Source organism: Capra hircus, chromosome 16 (assembly GCF_001704415.2).
Source record: "Capra hircus breed San Clemente chromosome 16, ASM170441v1, whole genome shotgun sequence".
Lineage (NCBI taxonomy): Eukaryota > Metazoa > Chordata > Mammalia > Artiodactyla > Bovidae > Capra > Capra hircus.
The window spans coordinates 12,273,899-12,292,950 of record NC_030823.1 but is presented as its reverse complement, the minus strand read 5'-3'; the positions used below and the strand labels follow the sequence as shown (position 1 = coordinate 12,292,950).

At 39.0% G+C, this 19,052-nt stretch overlaps 1 non-coding gene across 1 annotated transcript; it reads left to right on the top strand.

Moving 5' to 3' along the window:
- TRNAY-GUA lies at positions 18,194 to 18,265 on the top strand. Its single transcript has one exon. It is a non-coding gene; the product is annotated as a tRNA-Tyr (tRNA).

Here is a 19,052-nt window from a genome sequence, read left to right as displayed (position 1 = left end):
CTGATGGACCATAAAGCATGATGCCAGATATAAAACAGAGCTGTTAAAATGTATCACATCATTTTATAGATTAGGAAAGTGCTAAAATTATAGGCTATTTCAAAGATGCCACAAAAATTAAGCAAAATGACCCCACCAAGCCTTTGTTAGTTTTAACAATGCAGCCCCTCATAATTTAAACCACTCTTTTGACATTTAACACAAAACCCAGAGAAAATCCTCATTTTTACGGAAGAAGAAACATAACTAAAGTGCATCTTCCTTTCTTGCTTCAAAAATATCTGGTGAAGGAGAAATAGTACAGTCTTGGTAGTTCAACAAACCTAGTTTTAAATTTTTGAATTGCCCTGAACCAATAACCTCAGATATGCAGATGACACCACCCTTATGGCAGAAAGTGAAGAGGAGCTGAAAAGCCTGTTGATGACAGCAAAAGAGGAGAGTGAAAAAGCTGGCTTAAAGCTCAACATTCAGAAATCTAAGCTCATGGCATCTGGTCCCATCACTCCATGGGAAATAGATGGCGACACAGTGGAAAGAGTGTCAGACTTTATTTTGGGGGGCTCCAAAATCACTGCAGATGGTGACTGCAGCCATGAAATTAAAAGACACTCCTTGGAAGAAAAGTTATGACCAACCTAGATAGCATATTCAAAAGTAGAGACATTACTTGGCGACTAAGGTCCATCTTGTCAAGGCTATGGTTTTTCCAGTAGTCATGTATGGATGTGAGAGTTGGACTGTGAAGAAGGCTGAGAGCTGAAGAATTGATGCTTTTGAACTATGGTGTTGGAGAAGACTCTCGAGAGTCCCTTGGACTACAAGAAGATGCAACTAGTCCATTCTGACGGAGATCAGCCCTGGGATTTCTTTGGAAGGAATGATGCTAAAGCTGAAACTCCAGTACTTTGGCCACCTCATGCAAAGAGTTGACTCATTGGAAAAGACTTTGATGCTGGGATGGATTGGGGGCAGGAGGAGAAGGGGACGACAGAGGATGAGATGGCTGGATGGCATCATGGACTCGATGGACATGAATCTGAGTGAACTCTGGGAGTTGGTGATGGACAGGGAGGCCTGGCATGATGCGATTCATGGGGTCTCAAAGAGTCGGACATGACTGAGCAACTGAACTGAACTGAACTGAACTGAACTGAACTGACTATGGAGGTCAATAATTTCTCTGGACAAGAGCAAGAGTCAATATATCAATCCCAACAGGGTTGATCTGAGGATTTAAATGTGAACCAGACATATGATAAATATTTTCTCCAACTCTCCGAGACTGAAATATAGGAATTGAATATTCCAGCATACACAATTAAGGGTGGTAACATGGCATGCTACATGTGAAACTGTGGGTTCTGTTTTCCCAAAAATCATTATGCCTTTTGTTTTGGCATATGTTCATTTTTAGGCATCGAAGTAAAACTGAATATACTTGTCATCAAATAATGAAGTGAAAGAAGATACTTGAGATAAAACAATAACTATTAGTTTTTTTGACAGGAAAGTAGGATTTATTGGTAGGCATAATTAAGGAATGAATAGTGCTAATGCTCTCATGAGTGCACTGCCAGCCATTTGTCCAGGGGACCACAATTAGGGATGCATCAGATGAGCTACTTTTCTGCCACCATGTTTTCAAATTCATCTGCATTAAACTTAGTAAGTGTCCACTTCTTGGAGATGTGGACCTTTAGGCACCAAAGGAACTTGAACTTGGCCCTGCAGACTACCTCAATCACATGTTCCTTGCTCTACAACTTGGTGCAGATATAGACATTATGACTTGTCCAGTGTGGACCCTGGTCAGTGTGCCCTGGGGCTTTCCAAATGCACGGCACATATCTGTCAGGAGCCTAGACAGGGGACAGCATGCCAGTCTTGAATGTCCACTGGAAAGAGTTGTCTCCAAGGTCCCTATGGCTACGTGTACAGGCAACAGGCTGTATACACTACCAAGGAGTTAGATATGAGGCAGGCATATGATTAATATTTTATCCAACTCTCCAAGATTGAAATATAAAATTGAATATTTCAGTAGCTGTCTGCAGCTACTGCACACTGGGCCTTCATGGGGAAAAGAGCACAGTTGGCTTAAAAAATAGCTATTATTTTTGCAGCACAGTTGGCTGCAAAAATAGCTATTATTAATAAAATTATACTCTCATTGCATTTTAAAAACTTCTTATGAATAGAAGAAAGGAAGACACATAGCTTCATTTACATAATATTTCATATCTTATAGATCAATTGCATATAATGTTTTATATACTGCTCTTGATATATCTCATATTATCCCTACTTGCTTTTTTCTGTTTTCCAGATCCTATCTTCATTCTGAGAGAGGCTTAACACAGGAATAATAGACTCAATATTCTTCTCCCATATCCATAGTCACTGTATTAGTTTCTCACAGCTCCTGTAACAAATTACCAAAATAAGAGTGGTTTAAAACAACAGAACTTTTCTCTGACACATCTGGATGCCAGAAATTCAAAAGCCAATGTATGGTAGAATTACACTCCCTCTGTGGTCTGTATAGATTCCCTCTTGCCTCTTTCCAGCTTCTAGTGGTTCAAGATTTCCTTGGTCTGTGGCTGCATAACTCCAAAATCTGCCTCCATCTCCATGAAATCTTACATTGTCACATTTTTCCTACAAGGATATCTGCCACTGGATTTAGAGCCCACCTGGATAAATGAGGATGATTTCATCCTGAAATCTCTAATTAACATCTGCAAAGACACTTTTCCAAATAAAATGGCACATTCTTAGGCTCCTGAGCTCAGGATATTGGTTTTTGTTTTTGGAGGAGCTCCTATTCTAGGCATTACTCTTACCTTTTCTGTTTTTTCATTCAGCCACAGCGTTTCTTTTTATTTTTTTATTTTTAAAGTTAATTAATTTATTTTAATTGGAGGCTAATTACTTTACAATATTGTGGCAGTTTTTGTCATACACTGACAAGAATTAGCCACAGGTGTACCTATGTCCCTCCATCCCAAAACTCTTCCCACTTCCCTCCCCATCCCATCCCTCTAGGTTGTTCCAGTGCACCAGCTTTGAGTGCCCTATTTCATGCATCACATTTGAACTGGTCATCTATTTCACTTATAGTAATATATATGTGTCAATGCTATTCTCTCAAATCATCACTCCTTCATCATCACCCACAGAGCACAAAAGTCTCTATATCTGTATCTCTTTTGCTGTCTTGCAAATAGGGTCATCGTCACCATCTTTCTAAATTCCATATATAACTGATTCAAATGTATTCTTTTTAATGGCTGAGTAATACTCCATTGTGTATATGTACCACAGCTTTCTTGTCCATTCATCTGCTGATGGACATCTAGGTTGCTTCCATGTCCTGGCTATTAGAAACAGTGCTGTGATGAACATTGGGGTACACGTGTTTCTTTCAATTCTGGTTTCCTCGGTGTATGTGCCCAGCAGTGGGATTGCTGGGTCATAAGGCAGTTCTATTTCCACTTTTTTAAAGAAATCTCCACACTGTTCTCCATAGTGGCTGTACTAGTTTGCATTCCCACCAACAGTGTAAGAGGGTTCCCTTTTCTCCACACCCTCTCCTGGATTTATTGCTTGTAGACTTTTGGATCACAGCCATTCTGACTGGTGTGAAATGGTACCTCATTGTGGTTTTGATTTGTATTTCTCTGATAATGCGTGATGTTGAGCATCTTTTCATGTGTTTGTTAGCCATCTGTATGTCTTCTTTGGAGAAATGTCTATTTAGTTCTTTGGCCCAATTTTTAATTGGGTCATTTATTTTTCTGGAATTGAACTGCATAAGCTGATTGTATATTTTTGAGATTAGTTGTTTGTCAGTTGCTTCATTTGCTATTATTTTCTCCCATTCTGAAGGCTGATTTTTACCTTGCTTATAGTTTCCTTTGTTGTGCAGAAGCTTTTAATTTTAATTAGATCCCATTTGCTTATTTTTGCTTTTATTTCTAGTATTCTGGGAGGTGGATCATAGAGGATCCTGCTGTGATTTATGTCGGAGAGTGTTTTGAATCAGTTCTAATGAAGTGGATGAAACTGCAGCCTATTATACAGAGTGAAGTAAGCCAGAAAGAAAAACATCAATACAGTATACTAACACATATATATGGCATTTAGAAAGATGGTAATGATAACCCTGTATGAGAGACAGCAAAAGAGACACAGATGTATAGAACAGACTTGGACTCTGGGAGAGGGAGAGGGTGGGATGATTTGGGAGAATGGCATTGAAACATGTATAATATCATGTAAGAAACAAATCGCCAGTCTAGGTTTGATGCAGGATACAGGATGCTTGGGGCTGGTGCACTGGGATGACCCAGAGAGATGGTATAGGGAGGGAGGTGCGAGGGGGGTTCAGGATTGCGAACTCAAGTACACCCGAGATGGATTCATGTTGATGTATGGCAAAACCAATACAGAATTGTAAAGTAAAATAAAGTAAAAGAAAAAAAGAATAAATTCCATATATATGCATTAATATACTATATTGATGTTTTTCTTTCTGACTTACTTCACTCTGTATAATAGGCTGCAGTTTCATCCACCTCATTAGAACTGACTAAAATGTGTATTTTTTAAAATAATGAGTAATATTCCATTGTGTATATGTACCACAATTTTCTTATCTATTCATCTGCTGATGGACATCTAGCTTGCTTCCATGTCCTAGCTATTGTAAACATTGCTGCAATGAACATTGGGGTACACATCTCTCTTTTAATTATGGTTTCCTCTGTGTGTATGCCCAGAAGTGGGATTGCTGAGATGTATGGCAGTTCTATTTACAGTTTTTTAAGGAATTTCCACACTATTCTCTATAGTGGCTGTACTAGTCTGTAATCTCACCAACAGTGTAAGAGGGTTGCCTTTTCTCCACACCCTCCCCAGCCTTTATTGTTTGTAGACATTTTCATAGCAACCATTCTGACTGTCGTGGGATGGTACCTCACTGTGGTTTTGATTTGCATTTCTCTGATAATGAGTGATGTTGAGCATCTTTTCGTGTGTCTGTTAGCCATCTGTAAGTCTTCTTTGGAGAAATGTCTGTTTAGTTCTTTGGCCCATTTTTTGATTGGGTCCTTTATATTTCTGGTATTGAGCTGCACGTGCTATGTGTATATTTTGGAGATTAATTCTTCATTAGTTGTTTTGTTTGCTACTATTTTCTCCCATTCTGAAAGCTGTCTTTTCACCTTGCTTATAGTCTCCTTCAGTGTGAAAAAGCTTTTAAGTTTAATTAAGTCCCATTTGTTTTTTTACTTTTATGTCCGTTACTCTGGGAGGTGGGTCATAGAGGATTTTGCTGTGATTTATGTCGGAGAGTGTTTTGCCTATGTTTTCTTCTAGGAGTTTTATAGTTTCTGATCTTACATTTAGATCTTTAATCCATTTTGAGTTTATTTTTGTGTGTGGTGTTAGAAACTGTTCTAGTTTCATTCTTTTACAGGTGATTGACCAGTATCCCCAGCACAACTTGTTGAAGAGGTTGTCTTTTTTCCATTGTGTATTTTTGCTTTCTTTGTCAAAGAGAAGGTGTCCACAGGTGCATGGATCTATCTCTGGGCTTTCTATTTTGTTCCATTGATCTTTATTTCTATCTTTGTGCCAGTACCATACTATCCTGATGACTGTAGCTCTGTACTATAGTCTGAAATTAGGCAGGTTTATTCTTCCAGTTTCACTCTTCTTTCTCAAAATTGCTTTGGCTATTTGAGGTTTTTTTGTGTGTTTCCATACAAATTGTGAAATTATTTGTCTAGTTCTGTGAAAAATACCATTGGTAGCTTGACAGGGAATCTATATATTCCTTTGTGTAGTATACTCATTTTCACTATATTGATTCTTCCAATTCATGAGCATGGTATATTTCTCCATCTGTTTGTGTCATCTTTGATTTCTTTCATCAGTGTTTTATAGTTTCCTATCTATAGATTTTTTTTCTTTAGATAAATTAATTCTTAAGTATTTTATTCTTTTTGTTGCAATGGTGAGTGGGATAGTTTTCTTAATTTCTCTTTCTGTTTTCTCATTGTTAGTGTACAGGAATGCAAGGAATTTGTGTATTTATTTTATATCCTGCAACTTTACTATATTCATTGATTAGCTCTAGTAAATTTCTTGGACAAGGCAATGGCACCCCACTCCAGTACTCTTGCCTGGAAAATCCCATGGATGGAGGAGCCTGGTGGGCTACAGTTCATGGGGTCTCACGGGGTCGCACAGAGTCGGACACGACTGAGCGACTTCACTTTCACTTTTCACTTTATGTACTGGAGAAGGAAATGGCAACCCACTCCAGTGTTCTTGCCTGGAGAATCCCAGGGATGGGGGAGCCTGGTGGGCTGCTGTCTATGGGGTCGCACAGAGTCGGACACGACTGAAGCGACTTAGCAGTAACTTTCTTGTGGTGTCTTTAGGGTTTTCTTGGGCTCCAAAATCACTGCAGATGGTGATTGCAGCCATGAAATTAAAAGATGCTTACTCCTTGGAAGAAAAGTTATGATCAACTTAGATAGCATATTCAAAAGCAGAGATATTACTTTGCCAACAAAGGTCTGTCTAGTCAAGGCTATGGTTTTTCCAGTGGTCATGCATGGATGTGAGAGTTGGACTGTGAAGAAAGCTGAATGCTGAAGAATTGATGCTTTTGAACTGTGGTGTTGGAGAAGACTCCTGAGAGTCCCTTGGAGTGCAAGGAGACCCAACCAGCCCATTCTGAAGGTTATCAGCCCTGCGATTTCTTTGGAAGGAATGATGCTAAAGCTGAAACTCTAGTACTTTGGCCACCTCATGCAAAGAGTTGACTCATAGGAAAAGACTCTGCTGCTGGGAGGGACTGGGGGCAGGAGGAAAAGGGGATGACAGGATGAGATGGCTGGATGGCATCACTGACTCGATGGATGTGAGTCTGAGTGAACTCTAGGAGTTGGTGATGGACAGGGAGGCCTGGCGTGCTGTGATTCATGGGGTCTCAAAGAGTCAGACACGACTGAGCGACTGACATGAACTGAACTGATGTAGAAGATCATGCCATCTGCAAACCATGAGAGTTTCACTTCTTCTTTTCCAAACTGAATTCCTTTTATTTCTTTTTCTTCTCTCATTTCTGTGGCTAGGGCTTCCAAAACTATGTTGAATAGTAGTGGTGGGAGTGGGCACCCTTGTCTTATTCCTAATTTTAGAGGAAATGCTTTCATTTTTTGTCCTTGAGGATGGTGTTTGCTGTGGGTTTATCGAATATGGGTTTAATTCTGTTGAGGTATATTCCCTCCTCAGAAAAGAAGGAACTTTCATCCAGAAAGTTCCTTTCTGGAGACTTTTTAATCATAAATGGGTGTTGAATTCTGTCAAAGGCTTTCCTCTGTATCCATTGAGATAATCATATGGTTTTTATCTTTTAATTTGTTAATATGGTATTGCACATTGATTTATATCCAAATATTGAAGAATCCTTGCCTCCCTGGGATAAGCCGACTTGTTCATGATGTATGATCTTTTTAATATGTCGATGGATTATGTTTGTTAGAATTTTATTGAGGATTTTTGCATCCATGTTCATTCATTATATTGGCCTGTAGTTTTCTTTTTTGTGGCATCTTTATCTAGTTTTGGTATTAGGGTGATGGTGGCCTTATGGAATGAGTGGGAGATTACCTTCCTCTGCAATGTTCTGGAAGAGTTTGAGTAGACAGTTGTTAGCTCCTCTAAATTTTGGTAGAATTCATCCATGAAGATGTCTGGTCCTGGGCTTTTGTTGGAAGAATTTTGAGTATAGTTTTGATTTTTATGCTTGTAATGAGTCTGTTAAGATTTTCTATTTCTTTCTTGTTCAGTTTTGGAAGGTTATACTTTTCTAAGAATTTGTCCATCTCTTCCCAATTGTCCATTTTATTGGCATATAGTTGCTGATAGTAGTCTTTAATGATCCTTTGTATTTCTGTGTTGTCTGTTGTGATTTTTTCCAATTTCACTTCTAATTTTGTTGACTTGATTCTTCTCTCTTTTTTTCTTGATGAATCTGGCTAATGGTGTGTCTATTTTATTTATCTTCTCAAAGAAACAGTTTTTATTTTTGTTGATTTTTGCTATAGTCTCCTTCATTTCTTTTTCACTTATTTCTGCTTTGATTTTTATGATCCCTTTACTTCTACTCACTTTGGGGTTCTTCATTTCTTCTTTTTCTAGTAGCTTTGGGTGTGAAGTTAGATTATTTATTTGAATTTTCTCTTATTTCTTAAGGTAAGCTTGTATTGCTATGAACCTTCCTCTTAGCACTGCCTTTACTGAATCCTGTAGGTTTGGGTTGTAGTGTTTTCATTTTCATTTGTTTCCATGCATATTTTGATTTCTTTTTTTTTTTATTTCTTCCATGATTTGTTGGTTATTTAGAAGCGTGTTGTTTAGCCTCCATCTGTTTGTATTTTTAATAGGTTTTTTTCTTCCTGTAGTTGACATCTAATCTCACCACACTGTGATCAGAAAAGACACTTGAAATTCTTTCATATTTTTTGAATTTACCAAGGCTAGATTTGTGGCCTGGATTATGATCTATCCTGGAGAATGTTCCATATACACTTGAGAAAAAGGTGAAATGCATTGTTTTGGGGTGAAATGTCCTATAGATATCAATGAGATCTAACTGGTCCATTGTATCATTTAAAGTTTGTATTCCCTTGCTAATTTTCTGTTTGGTTGATCTATCCATAGATGTGAGTGGGATATTAAATTCTCTCACTGTTATTGTGTTACTGCTAATTTCCCCTTTCATACTTGTTAGCCTTTGCCTTAGATACTGAGGTGTTCCTATGTTGGGTGCATATATATTTATTGTTATATCTTCTTCTTGGATTGATCCTTTGATCATTATGTAGCGTCCTTCTTTGTCTCTTTTCATGGTCTTTATTTCATAAGTCTATTTTATCTGATATGAGTACTGCTACTCCTGCTTTCTTTTGGTCTCCGTTTTGCATGAAATAGCTTTTTCCATCCCTTCACTTTCAGAATGCATGTGTCCCTTGGTTTGAGGTGGGTCTCTTGTAGGGGTCTTGATTTTGTATCCGTTCAGCCAGTCTTTGTCTTTTGGTTGGGGCATTCAACCCATTTACATTTAAGGTATTTATTGTTAACTATGATCCCACTGCCATTTACTTTGTTGTTCTGGGTTCGATTTTATAACCCTTTTCTGTGTTTCCTGTCTAGAGAAAATCCTTCAGCATTTGTTGAAGAGCTGGTTTTGTGGTGCTGAATTCTCTCAACTTTTGCTTGTCTGTAAGCTTTTGATTTCTCCTTCATATTTGAATGAGATGCTTGCTGGGTATAGTAATCTGTGTTGTAGGTTTTTCTCTTTTGTCACTTTAAGTATGTCCTGCCATTCCCTTCTGGCCTGAGGAGTTTCTATTAAAAGATCAGCTGTTATCCATATGGGGATCCCCTTGTGTGTTTGTTTGTTTGTTTGCTTTCCCTTGCTGCTTTTAATATTTGCTCTGTGTTTGATCTTCGTTCATTTGATTAATGTGGGTCTTGGTTGTTTTGTCTTGGGTTTATCCTGTTTGGGATTCTCTGGGTTTCCTGGACTTGGGTGCCTATTTCCTTCCCCATAATAGGGGAGTTTTCAACTATCACCTCCTTAAGTATTTTCTCATGCCTGTTCTTTTTGTCTTCTTCTTCTGGGACACCTATGATTTGAGTGTTGGGGCATTTAACATTGTCCCAGAGGTCTCTGATGTTGTCCTCATTACTTTTAATTCTTTTTTCCTCTCTGCTTCATTTATTTTCACTATTCTATCTTCTGCCTCCCTTATCCTCTCTTCCGTCTCAGTTATTCTGCTGTTGATTCCCTCCAGAGTGCTTTTGATCTCAGTTATTGCATTATTCATTATTGATTGATTGTTCTTTATTTCTTCAAGGTCCTTGTTAAAGATTTCTTGTATCTGCTCAATCCTTGTCTCTATTTATCTGTAATTCCATTTGGTTTTCAAGATTTTGGATTGTCTTTCTATCATTATTCTGAATTCTTTTGCAGGTAAACTCCGTATCTCCTCCTCTTTGGTTTGGTTTGGTTTGTTGGGTATTTATCATGTTCCTTTACCTGAGGAATATATCTCTGCCTTTTCATTTTGTTTAGATTGCTGTTTGGGGTGCCCCTTCTGTAGACTGGAAGTTCATGGTTCCTCTTTATTGTGGAGCCTGCTCCCTGTGGGTGGGGTTGAACTAGTGCTGTGTCAAGGTTTCCTGGTTGGGAGAGCTTGTGTCTGTGTTCTGGTGGATGGAACTGGATATTTTCTCTCTGGAGTGAAGTGAAGTGTCCAGTAGTGCACTTTTGGGTGTTTATGGGTTTGGCATGGCTTTGGGAAGCCTGTCTTTTAATGCTCAGAGCTATGTTCCTGCTTTGCTGGAGAATTAGCATGGTATGTCTTGCACTGGAACTTGTTGGCTCTTGGATGGAGCTTGGTTTTAGTGTAGGTATGGAGACTTTGGGGCAAACTCTTGTCTATTGATGTTCTCTTGAATCAGCAGTTCTCTGATGTTCTCAAGTTTTAGAGTTAAGCCTCCTGCCTTTGGCTTCCAGTCCTTCACTTATAGTAGCCTCAAGACTTCATCCACACAGCACAGATGATAAAACGTCTATGTTCACGGTGAAAAATTCTCCACAATGAGGGACACCCAGAGAGATTCACAGAGTTACATAGAGAACAGGGAGGAGGGAGATAGGGGTGACCAGGAGGAGAAGAGGGGGAGTCAAAGGGGAGAGGCCAATCTAGCCAGTAACCAGTTCCCTAAGCATTCTCCACAGCCCAGAATACCCAGAGAGATTCACAAAGTAGAGAAGAGAAGGGAGAGGGAGGAGATATAGGTGACCTGAGGGAGAAAATGGACAGTCAAATGGGGAGGGAGTAATCAAGCCAGTAATTACATCCCTAAGTGAAAATGGATACTGAAGATTATATTCTTAAAGGTACAAAATTAATAACAAATATCAAAAAGAAAATATTAAAATCTAGAATAGAGGTTAGACTCTTAAATCTACAATATAAAAAATACAAAACAAAATCAATCACAAAATTGAAATATATATATATGAAATTTTCCTTTAAAAATAGGGTCTTTTTTCCCAAGGTAATAGTAGGTTATAAAAAATGAAAATTAAATTAGTAATAAAGGACTTAAATTTTTTAAAAAAATTAAAAAGTGATAATAATAAAAATACATCTAGGAATTTCTCTGGAACTGTTGTGCACAGTGTGGGGTCATTTCAATGTCAGATAGTTCCTTGTTCCCACTTGTACTTATTTTCAAGGTCCATAGACCCCCTCCAGTGCCCAGTCAATGTTAACTACAGGGTTTTCATCTGTTGCACCTGTTACTTCCAGAGCGGTTCCCTCTTCTTTATTTTGACTTCCTTTGTTTGCAAGTCTCTTCAGTGTCTAATTTCCACCCTAACAAAAAGGGGTGAACGTGGTCACTTATTTAGGCTCACTAGTTCTGTTGTGTTGTGGGGAGGGAGGGACACTGCAAACAAATATCGCTGGCATGTGTGGGGAGTGCTCACAGTATATGGACCACACTGGGTTTGCCCCAGCTCTTGGCAGCACATGCTTCCCAGTTCTACATTGCTCAGGCTCCAGGATTCTCTGCAAGGACACTGTCTGAAGTGGGCCTTGCATTTTGTGCCCTTCCCAGGTCTGAGCAACTTAGGCGACCAGGTGATTGGTGAGTGCACTTTCCAGGTGGGCCATGCATCTTAATCATCTCCCCAGTCCCAGCTGCTCTGTTTTCCACGTGTGCTGTGAGAGCACCATCTCAGGTGTGCCATTTGTCTCCTCTGGGGAGCTGATTTTGGGCCGCAACCGTCTTGGTGGATGTCAATCATTCAAGATCTCAGGAAGACGTGGTTAGCAGCTGGGAGCCTGCTCACAGTTTGGGGGAAGATGCCATCTCTGGGGGCAAGATTGGAGCAGCCCCGTGCCTTCAGCTCTGGCTGTCACACACCTGCCTCTCTACCTTGGTGTGGGGGTAGGGGGTACAGGAAGGGGCCTGTACGCATCCTGCAAGCTCTCCTTTGGTATTCGCTCCATCCTTTGTTCCATGAACAGGGCCAGCCTGTGCATTAGGTTAGAGCCTTTCACAGGAAAGTTTTTTTTTTTTTTTCCTCTCTCTCTGGCAATCCCACAGTTTGATTTGCTATCTCATGTTAGTTCCCTCAGATTGTCCTCGGGTCATTCAGACCCAGTCGTTACCCTAAGCACTGATGATGCAGCCTGCACCTCACTGCCCAGCTCTCGCTAACTGGCAGATGCGAGCATCTGGGCTACTTCTCTGCTGGCAGTTGCATTTAGGCATGTATTCCTTTTTTTTTTTTTTTTTTCCATCTCCTGGTTATGTTGCCCTCTGAGGTTCCAAAACTTCCCGCAGATCCACCTGCGAGAGGGCTTCCTACTGTGTGGAAACTTCTCCTCTTTCATGACTCCCTCCCCAGGTCTCTAACTCCTTTCTCTCTCTTTTTCTCTTTTATATTTTGTCCTAACTCCTTCCAAAGAGAATGGACTGCCTTTCTGGGTGCCTGGTGTCCTCCACCAGTGTTCAGAAGTTGTTTTGTGGAAGTTGCTCAGCATCCAAATGATCTTTTGATGAGTTTGTGGGGAAGAAAGTGGTCTCCCCATCCTATTTCTCTGCCATCTTGGGACTGCTCACAGCCTTTCTTACTTGTAATCTTTCTGTAGCTTATTCTCGTCTTCCTCATAGGAACATCACTTTTTCTATATGTTCCTGGAAAACTGTAAGACCCTCCCTTGATCCATTTTCATTCCTAGAAATGCCCATAAATTGTTTTCTTATAAATGTCCTGACCTTCATGACATGGCAAATACTTAGTAAAGAACTGACCTTGAAACAGTTCAACCACAACTCCTCTGAGCTGCTATGGATTCTCAGAACTGCTAGATTAGTGTTTGTGCACACACACACACATACACACACACACAGAGCTACTTTCTTATAAATTCACAGTATCATATGAAGCCAGGCTACAAGTACTCACTGGCAATCTATTTAGATTTTTCTAATTAGATCTCTCAATCTAAACAGATTGTTTTAGCCTACTTTCTTTTTTCAAATGTCTTATTCTAAAGTTTCCTCATTCCCTTTCATCAAGTAGCTAGCCAAAACAAATACCCTCAGCTTTCTTTAATAAAATCCATCCTCCTGACCCTCTCCCTGTTCACCACTCACAGTGGAACAGGCATCTTCACCTTCTACCACAACCTGTGCCTCCCATCTCATGGTGTATCAGGGCTCCCTTAGATCACCTCAGGTTTCAACAGTTCATGAGATGGGCTCACAAGACTCAGCACATAATTGTGCTCAGGTTATGATTTATTACAGAGGAATGTATACAGAGCAAAACTAGCAAAGGGAAAAAGTAAACGAGGTGAAGTCCAGAGAAACTGGACACAAGTGCCGAGAGTCCTCTCAGAGGAGTTACATGGTACATCGAATCCCTTTAACAATCAGTGGGGACGTGTGCCATGTGATCTAACAGGGTCTCAATACCAACGAATTTACTAGAGGACGTCAACTCAGGCAGGCACATTCTGCCTAGCACACACCAAGATCCCAGATTCCCAGGAGGAAGGCAGATGTTCAGCACAAAACATACTTTTTTTTTTTTTTTTTTTTGCACTGAGAGTTTAGTCACAGTGAGCCCCTCTGTGCATAAATTTGAAAAATCTGAAATTCACACTTTTGGATGCCAACCACAGGCCACCCTTGAAAGCAGACCTTTATAAAGATTACATTCTCATGCCTTCCTCTCCTCAGGAGCCTTACCCTTTATATATTATTCCCTTTCCTATCTGTACACCTTGGTCCTCTCTTTTTGCACATTCTTATCACCATTTAAATAATCTCACATCTTTAAGAATAAAAATCCTCCCAACACACATTTTCCTCCAGCCACCTCACTATCATTCTTTATCACTACTTTCACCTTCATATGTATTCAATAACAATCTTGAAAGAATTCTGAACCCTACATTTTTCATTTCCTCAGTTAATTCTCATTCACCTAGGCACTCTCTAACTCTATCCAGAAGTGCTTCACTAGAACTGCTGTAGCATTAATCACCCACTGATATTCTGGTTGCTAGATAAACCCGATATTCTTACAGTTGTAAGCTGTCAGCAGCAAGGTAACTGTTGGCATTGCATTCCTTTAGGGATGTTGCGCTTTTGTGATCTCTGGACGCTTCTCAGCCTTCTTTCCGTCTGTCCACTCTCTGCAAGTTGATTTGGCATAGGGATTTTCCCAAACCTGCTTTTCCACCTCATATGACTGACTGACTGGCCAATCTTCACTGGCCATGGATAAGTTGTCACATTTCCATTCACCTTTCCATTGTGGGTGAACACAATCCCTGGCTTGATTTAAAAAAAAAATAATGTAAGGAATCTAAAATTTCTCAAGTGACAAAAATATTTATCAAAAATCTATTAAAAACATGTGGTAAAGGGGTATACCCTTAGGAAAATAAAAATCTCTCTTAAGATCACATATTCCTCAGCCAAATTCATTAAGCAATGGACATGGGAATTGGTCCCTGTCATTTCTGGGATCTCATCCAGCCATCCGATTAAACAAGCTCTGTGTGCCAGGGTTTGTATTAGCCACTGAAGGCAAACACATTTAATTGTTCAAACAGTATTTTACCCTATCCCTTTACCTCTTACTAACAGTAGGGATTTCTAAGTTATTATGCAATTTCTTTGCCACAGAATTCCAAGGGGCATTATCTGCAAAGGGGACACTGAAACAAAGATCCTTACTCTGTTTAAGGCAACAATAAGCCTAGCTCAAGACTTAATTAAGTGAACCCTGGAATCAGCATTTTAAAGCTCTCCTGATGATTCTAATGCCTTGCCAGAGTTGGAACCACTCTTAAAGCTAGTCACCTTAGCAGCTTTCCTATTTTCTAAATTTCTGTATAGTGAAATGTGTCCAATTTGGACCAAGTCAGATATAAGCTGTCTGGATAGTGTTCTAGGAAAATGCTTGCTTTCCTGATAAGAACAGAATGAAAGCTGTTGTATGATCTTTTCCATTCATCTCTCTGACTTATTTGAAAGCCAGTAACACATTTGAAACTAGAGTAGCCATCAGGCAACAATATAATGACTAAAGCCAACAAGCTAAGGATGGCAGAGCAGAAAGGCCAAGACCGTGTACAAGGTCGTATTGCTAAACAACTAAACTAATGCCTACCTATAAACCTGTGTGAAAAATAGCAACTCTTTTATTTAAGCTACCATTAATTATATAGCCCTGAAGTACCACTATTTTGTTTTACTTCAAGTTTCTTTGTTAGATACACAAGGGTAAACTAGAAAAATCCCTTAGTGATTGAGATTCATTCCTTAACAATGCTGCAGTCAGGTATTAACAATCAATTGTGATCAGGTTACATAAGCAGGGGTATTTTGAAAACATGCATGGCACTCAATTATCCTTCACAGGAAAAGAAGTAGTCTCCCTACTGCTAATCTACACTGCAAACAGTGACTCTTAGAAATAGTAGAATGAATAATAATAATAATAATATAGTGCATTTTACATGTACCAATTATGTTTTAAACACCCAACAGGCATCATTTCAATCTAATTCTGAAAACCACCCATTTTGATGCTACCCCACTGTACATATGAAGAAAAAAAGGCTTAGAAAGCTAAAATTAATTTACCCATTTCTTGATACCTGTTAAGTGCTCTAGTCTGAATTTGAATTCAGATAGTCTTGATTCATAAGCTACTAATATGGAACCTTGTCTAGTCCAAAGATTTCCTGCAGATTCCAGAACAGTACATAACCATGACCTAGATGCCTCCAATAAAAATCTCACAGACAACAAAGGATAAACACACAACTCTAAATCTGAGCTTTCTCTCTTTTTGAAAAGAAAAAAGTTTCTATCATCTACAGAGGTATCTCAGGAAAGTTTTCTTTCATTCTGTATTTCTGCTTATCAAATCATCATATCCAGTCAACCATGAAATCCCATAGGTTGATGATTTAAAAAAAAAAAATGACCACATATTGGGTCACTCAATTGAGTGGATAATAATCAGTATTTTAAAGATAAAATAGACATAACAGCTGAAAAAAATCATATGATCAATAACTGTAATAAGTGCAGAATTCTATACACATTCATGATAAAAAAAAAAAACTCTCATGTAAACTAGGAATAGAGGGGAACTTCTTCAACTTGATAAAGGATATCTACAAAAACCTGCAGCTAACATCATAGTTAATGGTGAGAAACTTGAAACATTCCTACTAAGAACAGGTATAAAGCAAGTGTGACTTCTCTCACCATTCCTTTCCAACAGTATCCTGGGAATTTTAGCTCATGCAATAAGACAAGACAAGGATGTAAGAAAGGAGGTAAGAATCTCAGATGACATGACTGTCTATGCAGAAAGTCTAAAAGAGTCTGGTAAAAAAAAAAAAAAAAAGTCTGTTATAACTAAAAAGCAGTTACACAAGGATGAGATTACAAGGTTAATATACAAAAGCCAATTGCTTATCTATATACCATCAGTGAACAAGAAGAATTTGAAATTAAAGACACAATGCCATTTACATGTCCATCCACAAAAATAAAACATGCAGGTATCAGTCAGTCAGCTCAGTCGCTCAGTCGTGTCCGACTCTTTGCGACCCCATTAATCGCAGCACGCCAGGCCTCCCTGTCCATCACCATCTCCCGGAGTTCACTCAGACTCACGTCCATCGAGTCCATGACGCCATCCAGCCATCTCACCCTGGGTCGTCCGCTTCTCCTCCTGCCACCAATCACTCCCAGCATCAGAGTCTTTTCCAATGAGTCAACTCTTCGCATGAGGTTTCCAAAGTACTGGAGCTTCAGCTTTACCATCATCCCTTCCAAAGAAATCCCAGGATTGATCTCCTTTAGAATGTAAATCTGACTAAATATATACAAGTTTTACATGAGAAAAAATATAAAACTAATGAATGAAATAAAAGTGAACCCAAAAAAATGGAGAGAGATTTCGTTCTCATGGACAGCAGGATTCAGTATTTTCAGGATGTCACTTCATTCTAACTTGATCCACACATTCAATGCAATCTCAATCAAACTCCAAGCAAGTTATTTTGTGGATAGCAACAAAATGATTCTGCAGTTTATATGGGAAAGCAAAATAGCCAGAATAACCAGCACAGTATTGAAAAATAAAACAAAGTTGGAATACTAACACTATCCAACTTTCAGACTTATCATAGAGCTATAGTAATCAAGAGAGTGATATTGGCCAAAAGTAAGACAAATTGATCAAAGGAACAGAATAGAGAACCCAGAAATGGACATCCATGTATACAGTCAACTGATCTTTGACAAATGAATAAAGACAGAACAAAGCCTTTATGGAACAAAGACAGTTTTCCTATCACCATTTGTTGAAAATGGTGACATGCATGACTACACACACACACATATGAACTTATACAGATTTACAGGCTTGACAAAGATTCACAATGAATCACAAACTTAAATGTGAAACATAAAATTATAAAACTCTTATATGATAACAAAGGAGAAAATCTAGATGACCATAGATTTTTGTGATAAATATTTAGATACAACATAGTAGCCATGATTCATGAAAGAAGTAATTAATTAGCTGAACTTTATTAAAATCAGGAACTTCTGCTTTGCAAAAGACAATTTCAAGGGAATGAGAAGACAAGTCACGGACTGGGAGAAATATTTACAAGAGATACATCTGATACAGGATCATTCTCCAAAATATATAAAGAAGTCTTAAAACTTGAAAATAAGGAGATAAAAAACCCACTTAAAAATTGGCTGAAGACTTGGACACGTTAAAAAAAGATATACAGATTGCAAATAAAAATATGAAAAGATGCTCTACATTGTATGTCATCAGGGAAATGCAAATTAAAACAACAACGAAATACCACTCTACATGTTTGAGAATGGCTAAAAATCAAAAACACTGACACCACAAAATGCTCGTGAAGGTGTAAAACAAGGTGGGAATGCAAAACGGTACAGCCACTTTGGAAGACAGTTTTGAGGTTTCTTACAAAATTATACATGCTCTTGCCATATACCCTGGGCTTCCCTGGTGGCTCAGGCGGTAAAGCGTCTGCCTGTAATGCGGGAGACCCAGGTTCGATTCCTGGGTTGGGAAGATCCCCTGGAGAAGGAAATGGCAACCCACTCCAGCACTCTTGCCTGGACGGAGTGAGCCTGATAAGCTACAGTTCATGGGGTCGCAAAGGGTCGGACGTGACTGAGCGACTTCACTTTCACTTTCACTTTGCCATATACCCTACCTATCACATTCCAAAGGAGTTAAAATATATGTCCAACACAAACTCCTGCATGCAGATGTTTATAGCAGATTTCTTCATAATTGCCAAAACTTAGAAACAACCACAAGGTCCTTCAGTGGGTGAATAGAAAAGTGAACTGTGATAAATTCAGGCACTGGAACATTATGAAGAGATCAAGGGAGGAATAAAAGAAAATGAAAAAATGAGTCATACAGCAATTAAAAGACATGAAGGAACTCTAAGTGAAGGAAGTCATATTTGTAAAGACTAGTTATTGTATGATTCCAACTATAAGACATTCTAGAAAAGGCAACAAATGTCTGTCTTAGCTATGGTTTTTCCAGTAGTCATATATAGATGTGAGAGTTGGACTATAAAGAAAGCTGAGTGCCGAAGAATTGATGCTTTTGAACTGTGGGGTTGGAGAAGACTCTTGAGAGTCCTTTGGACTGCAAGGAGGTCAAACCAGTCAATCCTGAAGGAAATCAGTCCTGAATATTCACTGGAAGGACTGATGCTGAAACTGAAGCTCCAATACTTTGGCCACCTAATGCGAAGAACTGTCTCACTGGAAAAGACCCTGATACTTGGAAAGATTGAAGGCAGGAGGAAAAAGGGATGACAGAGAATGAGATGGTTGGA